The sequence below is a fragment of the Marmota marmota genome, unplaced genomic scaffold, assembly GCF_001458135.2.
Source record: "Marmota marmota marmota unplaced genomic scaffold, marMar, whole genome shotgun sequence".
NCBI classification, from domain to species: Eukaryota; Metazoa; Chordata; class Mammalia; order Rodentia; family Sciuridae; genus Marmota; species Marmota marmota.
Genome location: NW_026000171.1, coordinates 8221677 through 8240501, shown reverse-complemented (window position 1 = coordinate 8240501; position 18825 = coordinate 8221677). Strand labels below are relative to the sequence as shown.

The 18825-nt window shown below is 37.4% G+C and overlaps 1 protein-coding gene across 20 annotated transcripts in view; it reads left to right on the top strand.

The window, feature by feature from the left end:
* The window catches only part of Erc1 (ELKS/RAB6-interacting/CAST family member 1), a 1605700-nt gene that overhangs the window by 331025 nt on the left and 1255850 nt on the right, over positions 1 to 18825 (top strand). The window lies entirely within an intron of this gene.

The window sequence follows — 18825 nt, the reverse complement described above, 5'->3', positions numbered from 1 at the left end:
TATATATTTTAGCCTAGATTGACATCATTGGGCCATTTTCCTCTCCATTCTTTCAATTTTTTAATGTTCAGAATCAGAAGTCCCAAAGCATTAACTGGAAGTCTGAAGGAAGCTTGTTTCAGTGGGCCTTTACCAAATGGGAATGAAAGATTTCAGTGAAGTGTTGCTGACCCTTCTTTTACACTACCTCACCTGTCCCAGTGAATTGCCTGTTTTGTTAAGAATTTTAGATTATGAATGACCGAGCATAATAACCTGGCTTTTGGCCCCTTCCACCCGGCTGGACTTGACTTCTTTTTACTCTTCCACATGCTCTTTCTCTCTAGCCAAACTCTTTTCCTCAAGGTTTCCCAAAGATATCCTATTTGTTCCTTTCTCACCTGGCGTGGCCTCTTTCACTCACTCTCTTTTTGAATCCTACTGTTCCTCAAGACCCAGCTAAAACCCACACTTTCCATGAAGTCATCATGAGTCATTTCAGCCCTTGCTGACTTTCCTTTCAATGGAATTTCTGTGGAAATCAGTACAAAAACAAAACAAAACAAAACAAAAAAAAACACACACATACTTAGTCTTTCTTATGTAGTTCCCTAATTGGTCTCAATGCAGGAGTTTGTGAACTCCTTAAGAAGAAGAGGAGGAGAAGGAGGAGGAGGAGGAAGGAATCTCAGTATTATTTATTTCCAAGGGATACAATAGTATTGAACAAATAAAAAGGTGCTTAATACATGTTTGCTGATTGATTGGTGTTAGGCTTCTGCCTCAAGTTAGTACATGAGTGTGTTTACTAGGAAGGTAGAAAAATAAAGGTGAAGGTACATTTCTTCCTAAGCATTCCACTCATAATGTTTTTCAAGACAAAGTTAACCCTGTCAAATTTGCAAGGCTGGCAGGAGTGGGGAGGAATGGGAATAGGAAAGACAGTAGAATGAATTGGATAGAATGAATTTCACCACCAGTGAAATTCCACATCTTGTACAACCACAAGAATGGGATCCTAATTAGAACAAGTTATACTCCATGTGCATATAATATGTCAAAATACACTCTACTCTAATGTATCTCTAAAAAGAACAAATAAAAAAGGAAGAAAAAAATCTGCAATGCCTTTCAGAGTGGATGTTAGTGAGAGGAACAGCTTACCTAGGAAATCAGTATATGATCTTTCCCTACTCATGATTCTCAACACTAACAGTGTGTCAGAATCACATCTAAAGCTATATAAAAAGAGATATGGATAGATTTATATCTAACTATATCTATTTATACATATTACATATAATTTAAGTATACATTTGTTAAAAATGTATATTAAATGTACATTAAGTAGGTCTTGGCCCCACCTTAGAGATATGGATTCTGTATCTTTGGGTGGGATCCAGAAAACTATATTTTTAAAGTTCCACAGGTGATTCTGATGTATAACCAGGACTAAGAACTATTGCAGCTAAAGAAGGCTACCATACGAAAATCTGCCTCTAAAGAAAATCCTAAATACCCACAAGAAGGTAAGAGTTGAGGATATACTTCAACCATTTCCAAGTAGGAAGATCATACATCCCACTCAGTGACTGCTGTAGCTTGGCTCCTGTATGTTTCCCAAATGCCTATGTGTTGAAGGCTTGGTGCCCAGCCCATAGTGAGAGCAGGAGCCAGAAATATAGGCTAGACAGAGTGGAAACCTCCATTGCAATAATTCCATATTTCTTATCCTGGCATGCCCAATGTCAAGTACAAAGTATCTGATGAGCCAGAGAGCACATGATCAGGCACTTGATCAACATCCTGATTAGACCGGGGACACTTGATCACCAAATGTCTCATTCTGATGGGATGTAGAAACTCCCTGCACAGTGTGGGTTCTCTAGCTTGCAGATGGGAAGAATGAGACCCATGGACAATGGACGGTGACAGCAAAAAGTAACAGAATTTATTTTTGAAACAGAAAGAAAGAGAGCTACCACAAGAGAGAACCCACATCTCAATGGAACCTTGGAACCTGCATCTCAATGGCAATCTTGGGAGGTGGTAGAACCTGTAGGAAGTGGGGCCTGATGAAAGGGAGTGAAGCAAGTAGGGGGCGGGGCGTGTATTTGAGATGCTGTTGGAATCTCTACCCCTCCTCTTTTTCTGTTTCCAGGTCACCATGATGTGGCAGATGCTGCCATGTGCTGCCTCACCACCAGAGCAAAGCAACAAGGCCAAATGATCATGGACTGAAAACCTCTGAGTAAAAATAAAACTTTCCTTTTTTTGATTATCTTAGATATTTTGTTAATGGAAAACTGACCAACACAGTGACTCTTTCCCAAATCACATAAACCTTACCAATTAAAGAGCTTTTATCTTCACCTTTGGTTCAAGGGTTCTCAGTCTTGGCTACTCTTCAAAACCACCTGGGAAACATTAAATGACTTTTGTTTGGCTCCCACTCTGAGAGATTTTGATGTAGTTATCCTGAGTTGCAGCTTGGACACTGAGACGTTTTTATAAAGCTCCCTGGATAGCTCTAACGGGTGGCTAAGTTTGAAAACCTCTGTACCCTAAAGTTTCTTGCTGCTGTTAGCTAAATTTTCACTGTAGCCTCAGGAAGATGTTCCACAGCTGGTTTCTTTCTCAAAACCACCTCAGCCATCTCTTCTCCAAAATAAATACTCCCAAATCCTTTCATCTTTCCTAAGAGTTTTTAGTTCTCACCCCACCCACTGTTTTCATTGCTCTTCTCTGGATGCTCTCCAGATTCTTAACATCTCTGTCCAGCTGCAGCGTCCAAAACTTCCCCATGCTTCTCTCATGCTGCTTTCTTGTTGACTGGCTAATGGGGTCTTGGCTTTAACAATGCCCTACATTGCCAACTTAATTCTTAGTTTCCACTAGTCAAGAAATTCAACAACTGAGAGAACTCTACCTACACACTAGGAGGCTAAGAGAAACCTAAAGAAGGTCTAATAGCTGACTATTAGAATAGGGTGGCCTTCCATAGAGTTTTGCAAGGTGGCCAAAGCAGGGTGGGGAGTAAAAGAAAAGGGCATGCAGAATAATATCAAAGTAAATTTCAATGTGAAAAATAAAGGATAATTAGGAAGCAATTCCAAATTTCCCTTCAACTCTGGGTCTTCCATAGCTGATCTCAGGCTCTGAGAGAGAAGAGAGACAGCTGATCTAATCTTTCTCTTTTCTACTTCCTCTACCCACAATTCTTTCTCCAAGCAACACCAGTCATTCCAAGAGTTCTTATTTTCCCAATTCCCATAATCAATAGTTACAGCTCAGATCCACCACAATATTATAAGCTTCTTGAAGACAGTATAATGTTGTCTTGTGAATATAGATAAATTGAGGAGCACTCAGAAGATAGTTGAAAGATTTAATCAAGTTAAAGTTTTTTTTTCCCCTGGGCTGGGGTTGTAGCTGAGTGGCAGAGCATTTGCCTAGCATGTATGAGGCACTGGGTTCAATTCTAAGTAACACATATAAATAAATAAAGTAAAGGTCTATCAACAACAACAACAAAAAAAAAAAAAAACATTAAAAAAAGTGTTTTTCCCTTGACCTCTGTCATGCAGGGGCCCTCCTGACACAGGAAAGAGATTCGGGGTTCAGCAGGTGCAAGAAGACCAAAGGCACAGTGAGAATATTGGTCATGCTTTATTCATAGGCAGCCATAGCCATTAGCCAACCCCCCAAGTCATTTTCACAGGCCCTTTTTATATACAGCTCAAACAAAAAAGGCATACTACCAACAGGTTACATAAGGGGAGAGGCACATGCTCACTAGTTAATGTTTATGACCTTGAGTCTATATGCTGAGTCACAGTGTTTCTGGCCTCAACTAACCGTAACATAGTTAGTTCTCAGCCCTGGCTACACACTGAAAACATAACATAGAAGTCTTAATAAGGGAACCTAGCTATAGCCATTTGGGGCCTGCCCCCAACAACCTCCTAAATTAGAAGCTGTAAACAATAATGACCAAGATGATCAATATTTACCTCTCATCAGCATCCATACTTACCAAAAGTCAGCACCACATAGTTTCAATACTAACAGTATGACACTGTGCAAGGCAACTTCACATACATTCTCTCACTTTTAGTCTTCAGTGACAACCCAGAAATATTGGCATTATCCATCCCTACTTCATAGGTAAGAACTTGAGCTTCAGATAGGAAAAATAAATTGCCCAGGATTTCAAAGCTATTAAGAAACACAGGGGGCTGGGGATGTGGCTCAAGCGGTAGCGCGCTTGCCTGGCATGCGTGCGGCCCGGGTTCGATCCTCAGCACCACATACAAACAAAGATGTTGTGTCCGCCAAAAACTAAACAATAAATATTAAAAACACAGTCTCTCTCTCTCTCTAAAAAAAAAAAAAAAAAAAAAAAAAGAAACACAGTATTTAGCAGATCTTTCTACTTCACCCAACAGAGGTCCCATTTACCTTGAAGTTAATCAAGCATAAGCTCCAAGGCCCCTTACTCCACATGTGTGCCTTCTAGTCTACTGTTCCTAGTTTCAAATTCTTCAGTTTGTGCTATTTTTCATAGAAAGCCCCCACAATTGTCTAAACTTCAAGGCCTATGAAGCCTAGATCCACTCCTGAACTCAGCTTCCCAGGTTAACATAAACACTACTATCTTGTTTAGTAATTTCAGTCTGAAGATCTATTTCCAACATGAAGTTAAGAAGAATCCTCTAGCTTTCTGCTCTGGGAACCTATGCCGGTACATTAAAGAAATAGCAGAGTATGGTTTTGCCTTGAGCCATGTGAACATGGGTCACTTATTATCCATTCCTTCCCCACTTACTTTGTACTCTTCTCCCAAGTCAGACCATGGAGTGTCCCCTCCCGCATGACAGGCCTTGCTGATCTAGTTTCATCCTGTACCTTGTGTTTCCATTCTGGTTCTCAGATCACCTCACTTTGCACGAATGTGTGGTGATGGCTCTGTTCTATCCCTCCTGCTGCCTCTTTCACAGTCTGCTCTTTGGACCAGAGCCTGAAGCTGCTCTGGTACAGGCCCCAGCTGCCTTTTGTAGCCAACAAAGCAGTGCTGTTGTTCACTTGGAAAGGAATGACCTGAAAAGAGGGGGTGAAAGAGGGAGTCTTTTTAAAAATATATTTATTCCTAAGTTTTAGGTGGACACAATATCTTTATTTTACATTTATGTGGTGTTGAGGAGCGAAATCAATGCCTCGTGCATGCTAGGCCAGCACTCTACCACTGAGCCACAACCCCAGCCGGAGGGAATCTTTTATACCTTGATTTCTGTTAGATAGGCCCTAATACCAGAATTCACATTTCATTCCAGCTTCTTCCTATAACTCTTCATTTCCATCCATCAAAATATTCTAACACCATTTTTTACCTACTATTTCTTCCCTTCATCTTCACCTTAGTTACTGGATCCCTGTTCTTTAGTTTTGTTTTAAATAAATCATAGTGTGTGTGAGTGTGTGTGTGTGTGTGTATGTGTGTGTGTTATATAAAATGTTATGAGATATGGAGAGAAAATAAAATGGCTTATACAGTGAAGCAGATTAACATATCTATCATCTCACATCTTTAGATTTTATATATATAAAGTATCTTTTCCCCCCCTCCTCTACAAACTAGAGAAGATGCAGGTACAACTTTAGAAAAACACAGCAAAGAAATAAATACCTGGGAAGTTGGGAATTTCAGTGAACTTAGCACATCATTTTCTTCTCCCTCTAGTCTGTCCATTAGCCATCTCCCAGTCTCAATACCACCCACATAGCAGCAACCATCTCACAAATGAGAAAACTCTTTGCACAGTAAACAAATATTTTATCGTGCAATTGTAGATTAATTAATAATATTAGAAAAATGGAGTTGGAACTAGTTGTTATTCATAATATTTCCCAGACACACTTTTTCCATGCAGATATTAGGCATCTTTTAGGAATGGTTTAATTACATTCCTAAATGTGGATAGTTTAGATCCTAGACATAGCAGAAGCATAGGAAAGTTCATACATTAAAATGCCATGAACCTAGATCAGTTAGAATATTAAATATGCCCCAGAAAAGAACTGTAGGGCCAGGTGTAGTGGCACACTCCTGTAATCCCGGAGGCTGGGGAAGCAGAGGCAGGAGGATCACGAGTTCAAAGCCAGCCTCAGCAAATTAGCAAAGTGCCAAGCAACTCAGTGAGACCCTGTCTCTAATAAAATACAAAATAGGGCTAGGGATGTGGCTCGGTGGTTGTGTGCCCTGAGTTCGATCCCCAGTATTTGTCCCCCCCCAAAAGAACTGCAGAGCAAACATACAAAGCCAAACATACAAACCCATGCCTTTGCTGAGGTATAAATGAGTCTGTTGGCAAATGGATACACACAGGAATTACCTATCACTAGCAGAACTGGCAATTTTATCTTGGAAAGGTATTAGTTATTAACATACAAACTTGGGATGAGACACTTTAAAACTCTGAAATTTGCTCTTGGTTTCTCTTGCCTCCTATACCAAATATCCTATTCATCAAGAAATCAATTTTCTAAAGCTTCAATTGACTCGTCCCTTAGGAACAAAACAGATGCACAGGAAAGATAAGAAGAGATTAATATCAACTCTGAGAGAATCCTCACATTTCTGTATTTGTGAATGGAAAATAGAACGATTTTTTGCTGACAGATCCCAAAACACTAGGCTGCAGAAGGGGGGTGGGGGGAACCCTGTATGGAGAGGAAACAAACTTGCAAATACTTATCACCATGCATACTGTGAATGTTATAAATTTTTAAAGCCAAGGAGGTAAGATTCCTTCATCCTCAGTTGTAGTTTGAAGACTAAAATAATACTTTGATTTGATATTAAAAAAGGATATGAACAATCTGGTGTTCAGAAGAGAACAACCAGTGAAATTTAGGAACTCAGAACATGTAGAAATAGACTTGAGATTTGGAGACTTCTTTTTTTTTTTTTTTAAGTAGACTTTTAAAAATCAGACTTTTCTACTAAGTGCAGGTACTGACCAAAGGGCAGTTATAAATGGCCCAAATTATAATAGTATTATACAATTTTAGCACCTTGAAAAAGCTGCTGCTTTTCTTCTTATGAACATTAGAAAAAGAAAGACATGCCGGGCATGGTGGCTCATGCTTATAATTCCAGCAACTTGGGAGACTGAAGTAGGAGGAGGATCAGAAGTTTGAGGTCAACCTCAGCAACTTAAGGAGGAGACTCTGTCCCAAAAGTGTAGCTCAGTAGTAAAACACCCCTGGGTTCAATCCCCAATAAAAAATGCATTATACTTTTCCTTTTCAATCCAACTTCAATAGGAAAGTATGAATAGAGAGCGTTTTAAGTCTAAGGAAGTTAATTTCTTTTTTTCAGGCACTTGTTTTAATGTGATATGGTGTATTTCTCATACTATGAATGTGGCAGAAAAAGTTTAAGCTGGCCTCCCATGACCTCTGCCTCCTGGTATTTACCACCTTCTGTGAACTCCTCCTAGTATTAACTAACACAGTTGGATATACTGAATGTCTATACATGTGTTAAGTGTTTGCTTTACAGGTTTTGGAATGACTTTATGTACACATGCATAGAAATGCAAAGCATGGGGCTGGGGATATAGCTCAATTAGTAGAGTGCTTGCCTAGCATTCACAAGGTCCTGGGTTCAATTCCTAGCACCACTAAATAAATAAACAAACAAATAAATAAATGTATGCTGTAAGAAATGTAAGAAGTGTAGCAAGAAGAGAAACAGTCTAAAGAAATTTGGCATTCTTCTTACCTTAATTCAAGATAGAACAAAAATTTAATGTAAAGAATAAAACTGTAAAAATATTAAGCACTACCATGTAGGTACTTTTATTATCTTGTAATGGGCAGGACATTTCTAAGCATGTCAGGAAAACCAGGAATTACAATGGAATTTTACTCAGCATTAAAAGAGAATAAAATCATGGCAAAATCAGGTAAATGGATGGCGTTGGAGAAGATAATGCTAAGTGAAGTTAGCCAATCCCCAAAAAACAAATGCTGAATGTTTTCTCTGCTATAAGGAGGATGACTCATAGTGGGGTAGGGAGGGGGAGCATGAGAGGATTAGATGAATTCTAGATAGGGAAGAGAGGTGTGAGGGAAAGGGAGGGGGCAGGGGATTAGCAAGGATGGTGGGATGTGATGGACATCATTATCCAAAGTACATATATGAAGACACAAATTGGGTGTCAACATACTTTATATATAAACAGAGATATGAAAAATTGTGGTATACATGTGTAATAAGAATTGTTATGCAAAACAAAACAGAAAAGTACATGTATAAAGGCATGAATTGGTGTGAACATACTCTAGATACAAAGATATGAAAAATTGTACTCTATATGTGTATTGTAATGCATTCTGCTGTAGTGTATTTAAAAAATTAATAAAATTAAAAAATTGGAATTGGAAAACTAAAGAAATTTATATCCTAAAACTTAATAATTTCTATAAAGAAACCAATTATAAATAACATTGAAAGATGCAAAATAAGATGATCAAAATTTGCAACACAACACAAGGAAATAATGTCCTCAATATATGTAGCTCTTAAAAATCATTAAGATTCCATATAATGCAAACCTTCATAGCCATTAAAATGATACAAATTGGGTTGAGGCTGTAGCTCAGTGGTAGAGCACTTGCCTAGCACATGTGAGGCCCTGGGTTGGATCTTTAGCACCACATAAAAATAAATAGAATAAAGGTATTGTGAAAAAAATTCTTTAAAAAAATGATGCAAGCATATTATGATATTGTGAAAAGTTGGAGTAGGAGAATCCCCTCTTCGTCACTGGACAAATTATTTTATTTCTCTATGTGTCAATTTCTTCCTTTGTAAAATAGGAATAAAAATAATTCTAATGGACAAAAAAATGATACAAATGGGTGTTTATGGTCATGTAGAAATGTTTTCAATATTAACAAAGAAAAGGAAGTTACAAAGCAGTTCACAGAGTGTGATCTCACTTAGGTAAAGGTTTACAAATTTTCATATATGCATAAGTATGCACAGAAAGTTGCCTCAAAATAAATTCAGTTAAATCTTAACAGTGGTCATTTTTGGGTGAAAGATGATTTTTCCATTATTTTAGGTTTTTTTTAAACAAATATGCATGCATAAAACAAAGAAATATATTTTTAAAGTTTTGAAAATATTAGCATATCTATGAAGCAAATCTATTATTTGACACAGAAGTTAATCAGGTAGCAATGAAACAGAGAAATACAGAGCTTTGGCTTATCTTTGGTTTCCACTGTATACCTCCAACTATACAAATGGAATGCTAACCACGTTCTTTTGTGAATTCTGTCTTGTTGGGGGTGATTATGCTGACAGATAGTACTTCTATTCAGAATTGTAGTTTGAAAGCCAAGATGATGCCCTGAATATATATTTAAGATGGATATAAAGTTGTAATCTGCTCAATGAGTAAAGTGAAGGGATTCAATCATAGCACATGAGAAAGAATAATGATTATAATTAATGATATTAATCCAGGAGTTGAGGATGAGGGCTGGGGTGGGGCAGAGATAATGGAATATTCAAAATGGATAATTTGAGGATAAAGATATCCTCAAATGTGAAAAGGCTGTCAGGAACTTGAATTAGTTGTTCACATCCTCACAAGAACTTGGATGGATGAGGCTTCAAGACAATGGATTTCAGGTCTTTGTAATAATCTTGTTCTAGGCATTGTCCTGGAGACATATGGTTACTATACTCTTGTGGTTCTCAAACTTTACCGGCAGGTATCACAATCACCTGGAGGGCTTGTTAAAATGCAGTTTGTTGGCACCACTCCCAGTTTTTGAGTTAAGATGTCTTGGGTCAGGTCCAATATGATTTTCTAACAAACTACCCTGTTGTGCTGGTGCTGCTGATTCAGAAACCACACTTTGATAACCATTATATATTCTAAATGGTGTCAGAGCGCCAGGAAAAGACATTTAAATCAGATTAAGAAAAGAGTAACCTAGAAAACTTGAGTTTGTGGATAAGCTGAATTTTGAAAAATGAGGAGGTAGTAGTTGAGGATGTAGCAGTTTGCGGAAAGGACCAGGTAAGATGGCACACGCCTGTAATCCAAGCCATTCAGGAGGCTGGGGCAGGAGGATCACAAGTTCGGGGCCAGCTTGGCAATTTAGTGAGACCCTCAGCAACTTAGGGAGACCTTGTATCAAAATAGAAATAAATAAGTAGATTAACATTTAACAGGGATGAGAGGTGGGAGGGAAAGGGAGAGAGAAGGGAAATTGCATGGTAATGGAAGGAGACCCTCAGGGTTATACAGTGGAGGGGGTAGAGAGAGAGGAGGGGAGGGNAACCCACAATAAAAAATTAAAAAAAAAAATTCAAAGAAAAAAAAAAAAAGAAAGAAATAAGTAGAAAGGACTTTAGTAGCCCAGTGGTAAAGTGTTCAATTCCTAATACCAAATGAAAAACAAACAAAAATTAGAAAGGGATAATAATATTTAGGGAGAAACAAGCACAAACCAACGTTCATTCAGTATTTATTAAATGTCTACTATATGCATAGTATTGTTCTAGTCGCTAGGTATAGAGAGATAAAGGAAGGTAAGGCCCCTGCTCTCATAAATATATCACATATTACAAAGTCCTACAAAAGAACAGAACAGGTTATTGTGAGAGAATAAGAGGGCCTTTGAAGAGAGCATTTAAGCGAATATCTCTCAAAGAATAAAGCTATAGGGCTGGGGTTGTGTTCAGTGGTAGAGTGCTCACCTAGCATATGTGAGGCACTGGGTTTGATCCTCAGCACCACATAGAAATAAATAAAATAACGCCATTGTATCCACCTACAACTAAAGAAAATATAAATATTTTTTTAAAAAAGAATAAAACTAGAAGGCATTACAGAAAGTAAGCCTGGTAGCCTGGTACATGTAAAGTGAAAATCAATACAGCTGAAGCACAGTAACAGAAGGTGTTACGTGGAAAATGAACCTAGAAGACAGTATACAGGGCAGAACACATAAGACAAAGAAAGTAATGAACAGATTGGCTCTTTGGGCAATTTGTTCTGGTAGTAATTTGAAAAATAAACTACAGTCACAAGACTGAAGGCTGGTTTATGAAAGTCATGTGAAAAGTGATGGCAACAGAGGAGATGGAGATGAAAGGTAAGTGAATAAAAAGAATTTAGTTGCATCTAATTGCATATGAAAAATGAGTAGTAAGAAATAATAGGATGGTTCAAAGTGTATTGCCTGGCAAATAGTCATTCTTTTGAACAAAGAATAAAGAACTGGTTTGGGGGCAGGAAGGAGGTAAGTTTGGGTTTTGACAATGATTTGGATTGAATAAAACAAATAAAAGTGGAAATGTTTCCAATGTTTCCTGCAGTTGAGTAAAGAACTTATTTTAAAAAGCATGGGCCGGTGATAGAGACACGGGAATCATCGGAATAAAAGTGGTAATTGGAAGAAGACTAGGGTAGCCACAGTGTATAAAGAAGGGTCCCTGATGACATTACTTTAAGCATTAAAGAAGAAAAAAAAAAGTTTTAGAATGACCAAGAAGCCAATAAAGAAGAGAGTGAACAGTGTCAAATGCTGAAGAGAGGTGAGAAAAGCATCCACTAGCCTTAGTAATATGGTGTTCATTGGTGACTTTAGTAGGAATAACTTGAATGAAATGTTGAAAATCCAGATTACCATCAACTGAGTGATGTGAAAGTGAAATAGAACAGATGGGCTTGGCTATAATGGAAAGATAAAGAGCAAGAAAAAGAGGAAAAAAGGTTAAAAGGAGAGTACCAATATAGGAGAGACCTGAGCATGTTTATATGCTAAAGTGATACACTGACTAGCTCATTCACATACATATTCCTAGTATTGATACCATTTCTTGGATAGATGAAGATGCTTATGATATTTATAATTAAGGAAGCTTAGAGTTCTCAACTTCTGCTGTGTTAGGTGGGCCTAGCAGGCCTCTGCTGAGGGAGGAGAAATGTTTGTGTATTTGACAAGAAGTGAAAGTCTGAAATGCCCTTTAAAAATGGGAGAGGTTTCAGGTTCCTTAAAGGCCCCCTTGCCCAATGGCTTTGAGAGTATTACCCACCTGAGTCAATGTGTGGTGCCACCAATCAATGGTGTGTTGTAAGCAGACACAGCAACCCACGAAAGTGAAGTCATATGGCTACACCTATCCAAGGATAAGGTTCTGCAGAGCCAGACTGAAGGAAAAACAACAGACCATGAGTGAGTGACAGGTCATAATCTAAACTAAGTGGAGGAATGAAGCCTGAGTGAACTAAACGGATTGGAAGAAAAAAAGTGATTAAGGAATTGGAGGTTGCTTGAAGTCAAATGCCTTGTGAAAGGGATCAAAGGACAAAGCATTAAAATCAGTTTTATGAAGAGGATCCTACAATTTAATATTTCAGAAATAAGTTTTTGACAAGAATCTAAGGTGTGGCCTGATTGGTTTACTAAATGGAGTGAAAATGCTATTGGAGATGGAGATATAGAAACTTAAGGTCATCCATGGTGAATGAAATTGCCCAAAATGATGGCAGAGCTGGAGATAAAGGGTTCCACGAACCATTGAAGTCCTTCAACGGATATAGAGGAGGAACAAGAGATGACAGCAATGAGGACAGATGATACAGCTGGGTAGCAGAGGCTTCACAGTGAAAAACAAAACCCAATGGTTTTATAATGGCAGTCAAGAACAGGGGTAAAAGACCCTGTACCCTACCCATGCTCACCTACTTATTCACAGTCAAGTGAATGAGCACTTTCCATGTGAAATAGCCCTAAAGTAAATGTAGCTCAGGAAGACCCAATTTCCAGTTAGGAAGTAGATAAATCTAGTCTCTACTTCTTAGAATAGCAAAGGAAGAGCTTTTTAATGCAAAGAATTGGCGGGGAGGATAGCAATGGTAAATTGAGGAAAGCAGTAACAGTCCTAGAATATGACCAAGTACTGATGACTGGATGGGCTTCTATTTTAGAAGACAGCAATACATACAGTGATGAGAAGCAGGGTGAATTAAACCAGCCTCAATGTTCCAACTGGAACTCTAGAGTGAAGATGCTTCTATGACAAACAGAAGCCTGGGGCACTGACCAAGACTAGGTGTGCTTGAATTGTTGTGCTGGATTCCCAAGAAACGACTAGAGATAAGCTATTTTTCATCTCAACAAAGCTTAGCGCCAATCAGAGAGGGTAGCAGGACAAGGTCAGAAAGACTGAAGTTGTTCAGTGCCCAAGTGCCTACTGGTTTCAGCACAGCAGTACAGTATGCAGAAAGGAGCCAAGTCCTGATTTGGAGTGGGGGAAGGAATGGGAATTACTTACTAGGGTTAGGTACCAATTCAGAATGGGCAAAGACATGGTTAGGTTTCTCAAAATGTCTTTCATTTTCACCTTACCTCCACAGAGATGCAGAACATGCTGGTTTGGGAATATACATGGAAGTGCTTGATGAACTCTGCAAAACTCAGACCTAAGCGGAGATAAAACTACATGGAAAGTTTGAGGATGGTTTTGTGACTCACTTAAGGTTTTGTGTGTGTGTGTACTGGAAATTGAAACTAGGGACATTCTACCATAAGTTACATCCCATAGTCCGTTTTTTTTTTTTTTTTAAACTTTGATACAGGGGCTCACTACCTTATCCAGGTTGTACTCAAACTTGCAATCTTACTGCCTCAACCTTCCAAGTAGCTGGGATTACAGGCACCCAGCAACAGATCTTATGAAAACAGGATAGTCAAGTATAGGTTATAGGTCATATGTTCCCTCCTCAGGAATACTGAATAATTTTTTTTAATCATTAAGTGGGGACTTGGACTACATAACCTCTACTATTTTGTTAAATTCTATAAACTATTAAGAAGGAAAATCCTTAAAAATTGTCCTTTAAGGCCCCCAAATCCAGTGTTCTTCACATTATGTAATTCTAGGGTTCTTGTCTGGATTTCTGGAAAGAAAAAAAAAAACTTTTCTAATATACATTAGATTTTTACTTCATCTTTCTTACTTCATTCCTGACAACTCAAAAAGTTTCCTTTAAGTTCTCCAGCAGGAACCAACTAGCCACTTCAAGGCTTCTTGTGATGGTCTTTTCCCCCTACTGACAAGATTCACAGGCCAGTTCTAAAGATAAGGTCAAGAGAAAAGTCTTGCCTAGTAAATTTCATAGAATACTATGTATAAATATTAATTTTCTTTCTTCCTGCCAGAGTATGAGTAGAAATACATCTTAAAGAGGAAACAGGTGAGAAGAGTCAAGAAATTCCAAAATCGAATGAAGTTTATTCATACAATATGCTACTCAGATGCATTCTTTTGTATTGTTCTCTCCTTTTATCATGTGTGATCGCCCAATGAATGGCCCATAAAGGAAATCTGTATCTTCTATTTATTGGTATCAACCACAATGTCAAGGCCCCAAGAAATATTTGATATAAATTGTGAGGATTTTAGTTTTACATAGGAAAGTATTTGTCATTTTATGAAATTTCAGACACCTTTTTTTGTTGGCAAGAAAATTATCTTCTAAGTTAAAAGATAACCAGATTTTTTCTTCCCTTTTCCTAGCAACTTTCTTCCCAACCTATACATACGAATCATACACTTCATGAAACCAGGACCAAATCCACTATAAGCAAAACTTTACTATTTTCAGCAATTATCTGTCCTTCATGTTTGCAAAACCTGGTGACCCTGGCAATCGGGATAAAGTGCCATTTACTTTTCTGAAGTAACTTGGGGTTTGAACTAGTTCTGAGCATTAGGAGGCCAAAAGAAAAAGACTATTTCTTCTTGTCCCTACCATTGGTTGGCAGCAAAAGTATACAGTTCTCAAAATCTAAAGGTGAGGACATGTCTAAGTTGGTCATCACTGGTTGGTTTCTTGCTTAAAAATAAAGGATAAGGGGCTAGGGTTGTGGTTCAGAGGTAGAGCGCTCACCTAGCATGTGCGAGGCACTGGGTTCAATCCTCAGCACCACATAAAAATAAAACAAAGATACTGTATCCACCTATAACTAAAAAAAAATATATTTTTTAAAAACAGAGGACAAGTGAAATCTTCAGGAATTAATCTCAACACTTTCCCCCAAATGCCACTGTCAGCATAATAGGCTAATCACTTCACTCATAAAATTATTTGAGCTCAGTTCTTTTATTTTATAGTTAGAGAGCAAATAAAATACTAGGAACTGCTTTGGCACAGATTAAAAGTGACTCCCATATACTTGCTAAATTTCCTCAGAATTGTCAAAACTCATCACTAATATTTACCTTTACTTTGTTACTATTTAAAGTTCTACCAATGTAAATGACAGGAGTTGGGTTGGGAGTGGAGATTGGGAACTGAGTGCACACACTTTTTATTATTTTTTTAGATGTAATGCAATTAACCATATCTAACATGCTTTCAGAAAGCAAAAAAAATGTAAAACATGCTTAAAATCAGGGAATGAATTTATACTTTCCATAAGGCACCATCAATAACCCTGGTAAATTGTAAATAAATACGTAAGGGAATAATAATAGGGGGCCTTGAGGTTTACAAAAGAGTAAGAGCAAGCAGGATACATCTTTCAAAACCTATCATATCATTTTCCAGTGCATATCCTCTGTTGCACAGTAGTGACTAGATATGATCCAGGCCAAGAGAAGACTGCAATTCCAAAAATATACTAACATCCATTCCTTCCCTCTCAGGCTGTAAATACCACTTGGCACATTCAGAGGCAAAGAAGTAACTATGCTTTAATTAAGCGGAGGGGGGATTTCAAAAGGAATTATACTTAAGGACCTACCGCAAAAGCAACTTTCTCCACACATATGAAGCTAATTCACATGTGAAACTTTATTGAACCTAATTATGTGTGGAACTTCAACAGCTCCATTTTTCCACAATTTACAATTTTCAAGTCCCACTCCAAACTGTCACTTTCTCCTTTTAAAAAATGAATAATCCCACCCTTTTAAAGAGGGGTTTTTAATTTTTCTTTTTATCCTCCTACTTTAAGTACTGGCTGATAATGTATACAAATGTACTACAGAATTAAAATAGTGGAAAGTAGGGAGTTTGTTCACATGCACTGAACTACATCCAGAATCCAACAATTAAGAAAAACAAATTGACATTTCCTGGACACATGGTAAAGACAAAAGTAGAGAAGAACAGAAGTGAAACACAGGTAAAATCATGCAGATCTTAAAGTTCTGTCAGCATTTGCCATGTTTCTGATTACTAGATTGTGGGCAATCATAGATTTAATGTTTGCCTTTTCAAAGTACGACATGCAGTATAATTTATAATTGTACTGAGGCACAAGTTTGAACCATGTAGGCAAAGATGGTTTGCAACAGCTTAGTAAGCCCAGCATCTATATCAACATGGCTTTTTGCAGTAACTATAGAAAGTAAAATAAACATTTGTAAGGAAAAAAATGTCCCTCTTCTTTCCCCAACTAGAAAGCTAACTACTAATGCTATTTGGGAATTTGCACAGTTCTAATGACTTTACCCTTTTAAGAATTACCAAAGACCTACCATTTTCCCCCCATGTTTCTTTTCTACTACCTTTGTCAAAATATTTGAAATGAAGGCAATGATAAAAACTTTAGAAAGAATTAAACACAAGTTAAAATATGATGAAGAATGGCAAATTTGGGAGCCAGGAAGGGTTCAGAAACATTTTAAATCAAGTTTTAATACAAAATGTTAACACAGAAGTATGAAGTAAGTTGTAAATGAGTAATTTTCTTTAAGTGGCATTAAAGCTTTATATTAGAATACCAACATTTCTTTAAATAGATGAATCCTACTTAGTGAATTCCAAAACTTCAGATTTGTACATTTGGGTGAGGGAAGAGGGCACTAATTTCTCTCTTCTGTTCTCCTCAGTTTAAATCTGTGGTCAAGGCAGACCAAATCTTTCAAATAAATTCAGAAAATCCCACAGTTATCAATTAAATAATATATTTAAGCTTCAAAATGTCAGAAGGACAGGCAACTATTCATGGGTAGAAGACTGCCTTGTATTTTCCCCAGGTCTCCAACAAGCAAATACAATTATCAAACACACAAATTATTCCCAAACAGCCAACTTTATCCACTATACACTTCAAGAAACCAAGCACCCGAACGGCCACTCTTCTCAGCATTCTTATGATTCTCCATTGTTGATGACATAATTAACAGATGATTGGGAAGGAGAAATCAAATCTTAAAACGTATTCTAGGCATCCATTGCTTACATCTTGAATTTTTGAAAAATTGAATTACATTCAATTTTTAACCACAAGTACTGGAAGACTTTTACAAAGACCAAAAGGCAAAAAATATTGTGCTTTCTTCTATAATATAACCAGATGAACTTCTTAACCAATGGTCTTTAGTTTGGCAAAATGAAAACATAAAATTGGTTAATTAGTTACCTTGCAATGTCCACTGAAATCTTAAAGCATACATACACTTGAAATCTTAAGACACACACACACAGCAACATTTACAAATCTAACAGGTTGAAACACTCAAAATGTTGTCAAGTACTAAGGAAAGAGTGACCAAAAAGTAGGTAGTATGAACCATACAGAAAGCATTTATAGAAACTGGATTTTATAAGAAAGCTTTTGCTGTTTTTAAGTAAGATGACTTTTGAGTTAAATCTCATACCCACTCAAACTGTAACTGGACAGTACATTTCACTTCTAGTTACTAGAAGACATTTCTTTAAAAGAGACTGGGGCAAAAAAGGGAAAAGGAGACTATAAGCTGTTTCTAGGCCCACCCCACCTGCTTTTAAAAGGACAACTGATGAATTTAAGTCAAACCACAGATTTGTAAATCAAAATGAAGGACACAAGATAGTGAAGATAAAACGCTATTTTTTGTAATTATTTTGTCCTTTTAAAAATTTTAGTCCCCTTCTAGTAAGAGCTTACACACTGCTCACCTAACCCTTTAACAAGAACAGAGAATGCAACAGTAGGGAAGAGGACACAGCACCATAGTTTCAAACATTTACAAACAAAAGAAAAAACAGCCAGCACAGACTAGAGTAAGACCAAGTTTCCCAAAAGACAGGAATAAATCCCAACACAAAAAGAAAATACATCTCATTGGAACAAAAGCAAAATGGAAGATCTGGTCAAGCTAGGATAGAGAAGGGAGTGATAACTCCTTGTACTACAAGGAAGGAATTGGGATTTATCAAAAAGCAACAAAGAAAAAGCAAGTTCCCAAATGGATTTTTGATGCTGAAACTGTCATATGCTGCTGGTAACAGTAAATATATATATTTATATATTCATATATGTATATTAAAAAAGGAAAAATAATCTATTTATAGAACAGTAAGTAGTCAGAGACATTTAGAAAAAAGTAAAAACAAGTCCTTTTTTTCTTTTTAAAAATGGATTTACTAAAACAACTTCATCACCCAGAAGTACTACAACCCCACATCCTCTGATGAAGCCATGGTGTTATTCAACAGCATCCTGCTGTAGGCCATGTTCAGAGTTGCCATGTTCAGAGTTGCCATGTTGGAGACAGCAGACAACATTGGGGTCAGAGCTGCAAGGCAAAAAGCTGTTATTTGCTGGTCTTGCTCATGGCCATGCCTGAAGCCTGGTGGTGTCTGGAATACTTGTAAATGAAGGTTTTCCCGAAAAGCATGCATCACTGTGGCTCAGTTAAGACATTCTGACTGGTCGTCCTCGTTGTCGTCATCATTTTCATCATCATCATCATCATCTTTTTTTTTTTGGTGGTGGTGGTGGTGCTGGGGATTGAACCCAGGGCCTTGGACATAT